At 44.1% G+C, this 5,275-nt stretch overlaps 1 long non-coding RNA gene across 1 annotated transcript; it reads left to right on the top strand.

Moving 5' to 3' along the window:
- LOC109282623 (uncharacterized) lies at nt 1-3,324 on the top strand. Its single transcript, XR_002089659.2, has 3 exons — nt 1-2,120; nt 2,536-2,563; nt 3,098-3,324. It is a non-coding gene; the product is annotated as an uncharacterized LOC109282623 (long non-coding RNA).
- Nucleotides 3,325-5,275: the final 1,951 nt, after the last annotated feature.

The following is a 5,275-nucleotide window of genomic DNA, read 5'->3' as shown; positions in this document are numbered from 1 at the left end:
ATGCAATGTTCCCTTTTTTAAAATTTTGTTTATTCCCATAATTTTTTACTTCAGTATATATTTCTACTTGGGCTGTGTCCTCTCAAGATACAAAGAAGCACAAAGTCATTTATGGGTGCTGGGCCAGAATTGGCTAACTGTTGGTCATTCTGTTCACTTTGTCCAGTAGGTACAGCAAAAGTATTAGAGTGAAGTTTTGGTAGGGGGTAATGTATTTTCCTAATGTTAATTGATCGATAACAATAATAGTAATAATATCGTCTCATGTGTCTGACTTAGTCAGCCTCCCTCCCTTGCTGTCTGCCTTCCTCTGGTGCCTGCCCAAATATCACAGGTGCTGGACCCTGTACTGGACCAGATGCCTATTTCCTAATGATTGTGCTCTTTTTTGTGAGGACAATGATCCCAAGTAATTCTGCCTATGGTAACGATTATTTTAATAATTGTACTAGTAATAACCGTAAATTATTATAACAATACTCTAGCCACCATGTCATAGCATGGGGTCTTAGCACCAAATCCCCAATTCTTCCTTAGCTTCCTTCATTTCACATTTGATGTGTTAAACACCCTCTCCCCCCCACAAAAGGTAGGCTATGCTTGTTTGTCTTCTGTAAAAATTGCCTGTCTGCTTGAACACTATAGAGCAAATCATGGATCATCCACCGCACCTCAGATACTACATGGGGTTTGGCCCAAAAATTAACTGTTTTGAATACAGCACTGTGAATTCAGGCTTCAAGCAAATTATTTTGACTGCTGTTTGAATTATGGTGTCCCCAGGAGAGCTTCTCAGTTCCCCAAGTCAAGTCATGGATGGCTGCTTTAGGAAGCAGATGGGTGCAGGTTGCAAATGTCTTTGCATGAAAAAATTGCCAGCAAACCATTCAAAAGCTGTAACTCAATCACTGTTGTAGCCTGGCAGCTGACAGCACCCCAGGCAAAGGAGGAGTTTCAGTTCAATTCCACAAGTTACCCTCAAGCACATGAAATTTTCAACCCTATGCTCTGCACCCAAAACTGAGATATTTGGCCCCCACTCACATTGCACCCCCTCCCATAATGGAAGAACCCTGATCATCCTGTGGAAATTGCTCATACAGGATTTGTTATTGCCTGCATATCTAATGGAAATGTGTGTCAATCATCCATTCTAACACTTTTGCAGTTTCTCGCCTGCAGTGATCACCCACCATTTTCACCACTTGCCAGCACAATAGTTGTGGGAGTATGCTTCTGCAAGCCAGGGGCTAGACTATTAAAAGTGAAGAACTGCCATCAATGTCTGGACATTGCATAAATCACACTTGTATTATGCCTCTCTTCATAAAAGGTTCACAGGTCTCCGGTCCTTGGACATACCCCAGAACAGGTCCTAGCAGGCTATACTGCAAACATCACTGTCTCATCTACTCTGCTATACGTTTTGTTGGCAATGGAGGGGAGCAAGAAAAGGCAAAATTGGAAGACATGCCAGATGCTTTGCAAGGCCAGGGATGAAACTGGACTTATGCAGAAATTGAGACATTGGTTCATATTTGGGGTGAAAGGAAGGTGTTGATACAACTGGAAAACTGAAGAAATAAACCGGTGTATGTGGCTATTGCACAACTATCAGAAGAATGTGGCATCTTTTGGGACTGGGAATAGTATTGCAGTAAGATCAAGTCCTTAAAATGTGCCTTCCATCACATAAAGGACAATAATTCTTGTTCGGGTGCCTCACATAGAATGATTCCATTTTATGATAACCTGTCTACCATCCTTAAAAGAGGTGCTTCAGAGGCTTGTGTGAACGAGTTTGGGACAACAGGTTTGCTGCACGAGGAACCAAAAGCTCCCTGGCACCACACTACATCAGCAGCCACTTTGCAAGCTTCATGCAATCAGCCTCCTCAGTCACAGACTCAGTCACAGACTGCAGCTGGGACTGCTCAAGGGACCTCTATGGCACACAGCCAGAAATGAGCTTGCCCTCTACTCTGGTTAAACCCACGCTTTTGGTACCATACACCCAGAATGATCAGCAGCAGGGGACCAAAAGCAACTCTTCTGTTCATGATGAGGATGAGGACTCTGATTCAACCAATATTATATCGCAGGAGTCTTCACATTACAAAGTGAGTCATATGCCGGAGACCCCACAAGCTTCATGAACAGTGACCATTGCTTGTAAGTTATAGCAATGGTATTAGCCAATGGCCTAAAATATTACTGTGGGGTGCGTCCTTAGTCTCCCGGGGCTGAGGAAACTGGTCCCCTTAAACAAATCTAACCTACCTGGATGATGATATGTGTTTTTCCAAGCAGAGAGATACCAGGTACAGGCAGCTGAGGGACTGGATGCCTTCAGACTGGTCAGAATATTTTGGATGTGCAGACTTAGTAACAGTTGGGTGCTAGTGGGCTTTTATTCATAATTCTTGAGGAGGGTGTCTTGTTAAAATATTTAAATAATGACTGACTGTTCTTAAACAAAAATGTTTAAAAGTAGCTGAACACCTCGTGAGAGCTTTCTTTTTTTCTTGTACACAGTGAGGATCACACCCCAATGGCAGGAACGGTGAGTCCCGGGGCTTTTCTCAGGGTTTTTAATCTTAAAGGGCTGGGGCTGGCCTGGAGAGGGCACCCATAGGGGGGGCTGGGGGAGCAAGGGGGGGGTCATGGCAGATCCCCCCATGCAGCGAGGGACAGTGAGGATCACCCCCCAACCCAGCAGCACCCAGTGAGTTGGGGCTTTTTTTTAAAGCACCAGGAGCCGGGGCAGGCAGGGCAGCTGGGGGGCTGGGGGAGTGGGCAGGGGATGGGTCCTGCTTTGAATCAATTCAGACCCCTTTTAATTGGTCCCCGATTCAGTTTGGATTCGGAGATTTGGCCGCCGAATCAGGCCGAATCTCCTGCGAATCGAATCACCGCCCAAGGCTTCTCACAGCCCTAGTATGTATGTAATTGAAAGACTGCTAAAAATAGAAGTTATGAAATTATGTCGGGTGAGAAGAAAGCCCAAGTACTTGGATTCTTTCTAACTATCATATTTACTACCCAGAAAATAGTAGTGACAATGCATTGTACAGATTTCAAATTTGTCTTTTGACAGGAATGAAAATGAGATCGTTGTCCAATTCCAGGAGGCACTGATCTTTACTGGTGGATGAACATGGTTGTTTCTTTCTTTCTTTCCTTCTTTCCTTTATTCATTTGTCACTTTCATTGTTTGAAGTCTTCGTTTATGGTTCTTAAATTATGTTATTAAATTTTTCGCTGTGTATAATACAGGTGTTTGTGTGTTTGCTTGAAATAAAAAATGTGATAAGCAAAAGACATATTATGGGCAGGCACAGCCCAGCCATCATGTGAGAGCAGGGGTGCACTCTGGGGGTGCAGGGTCAGGCACCCCGGCTGGGGAGGGAGGGCAATGAAGCAGGGCATGCAAGAAAAGTTGGGGCACTAAAATGGAAGAGGCTTGCCAGCCCTGAAAAGCAGCAGCAGGGAAAATGGGCATTTCCTGCTGGTGGCAGTAGGGGGGAAGGGGAGAGGCCCAAACTTCACAGCAGGGCCAGCCAGCTGTGGTACTGTGGGCATGCATGGCCTGGCCATGGTGTGAAAGCAGGGGTGTGCTCCAGGGATGCGGGGTCAGGCACCCTGGGTGTGGGGGTGACAGCAAAGCAGAGTGTGCAAGAAAAGTTTGGGCACTGGAATGGAAGAGGCTTGCCAGCTCTGAGAAGTGGCTGCAGGGAAAATGGGTGCTGCCAGCTTTTGGAAGTGCATGCGAACATGGGGAACAGTTATTTTGGAATCTAAAAAAATAGTATTTTTCATTACCCTGAACCTTGAACTGGTAAATGACCAGTAAAGATTTGCAAGGATCACACCTGGTGTCTTGTTGCAACACTGCAACAGAAATTCCATGGATTTCCAAGTGAATGGATTCCCAAGCAGCACCTGGTGGTGAAATTGTTGCAAGGCAGGGAAAATGCCATTTTTGCCTGTGTGTCAGACACGCGTTGAAAAAATAATACAATAAAAACAATCCTCTTGGCACAAATTGCCACGCTAAAAATAAAACATGTTGGAGGTGGTTTAATTTACTGCAATTAAAAATTACTAACACAATAAAACGAGGTGAAAATGTGGATCTTCAGACGTGATTAAGCTAGCAAAATGGCGATTTTTGTCACGTGGAAACAGGAAAAGAGTTACGTGGACAAACCCAAGGATGTTTAAGTTGGATATTAGGAAAAAAACTCTCTCACTAGGAGGATGGTGAAGCACTGGAACAGATTACCTAGAGAGGTGGTGGAATCTCCATCCTTGGAGGTTTTCAAGACCTGTCTAGACGAAGCTTTGCCTGAGATGATGTAGCTGGAGATGGTCCTGTTTTGAGCAGGGGTTTGGACTAGATAACCTCCTGAGGTCCCTTCCAGCCCTAATTTTCTATGATTATATCTCATCTTCATATAGGTATTATGTCGCTTATGTCTGGCATAGTCCAGTGAGTCTGTCTTTGACCTATACACTCCCTTCAATAAGCTTACAGTTTGGCTCTGCCTCAGCACTAGTGCTTCTCTGAAGCAAGTCCCCAGCAGTTTCAATCTGGTGCATCTTTCCCAAATTTCCCAGTACTTCTCTATATAGCAGGACATTAGAAATAATTTCATGTAGGAATTAGGGAGATTTCACCAGTGTCCATTACCCCATCCACTCTGTAAAATGGGCACATTTTCTGCACAGTTCTAATGTCCCTGATGTCCACATTGATAAATGAGCATTTGTCAAGGTCATGGGATATGCCACCCTATACCATGGGCCAGATCCTCTTCCACCTCTTAGTTTCCTAAATGGTATTTTATTCCCTCTGCTCAAGGTCCTTGAAAAGTGGAAAGGAAAAAAGTAGGTAGAACTGCTTCCTTCTCACTGCTCTTAATACGTAATTGCATGGCTAAGAGGATAAAACTTTACAGTTTGAATGCAGCTCTTCATTTCCTTCTAATAAATCCTTGCTGGGATAGTAAAAGAAGAATAAGTATGGTCTGGAGGAGAGCAAGAGCAATTGAAAGAACTGGCAAGAAAAAAAAAATCAAGATTCAGCCTAAAATTTTCCTAAAATTCCCAGTAAAAAACAATGCTAAAAAGCACCCGTGACAAAACCCTGGGGTATTGTGGTGCTGCCTAAAATACACCCTGGGTTTGTGTGAGCTTCCTGGTCCCCCACTCTGCTGAATGAGTATGCCCAGATTATTAATTTGCCCAGAAATCATAATTTACCAGAGGCATT

This window comes from Alligator mississippiensis, chromosome 2 (genome assembly GCF_030867095.1).
Source record: "Alligator mississippiensis isolate rAllMis1 chromosome 2, rAllMis1, whole genome shotgun sequence".
Lineage (NCBI taxonomy): Eukaryota > Metazoa > Chordata > Crocodylia > Alligatoridae > Alligator > Alligator mississippiensis.
Note: the sequence above shows the minus strand (reverse complement) of the source record. Positions and strands in the feature narration are given on the sequence as shown.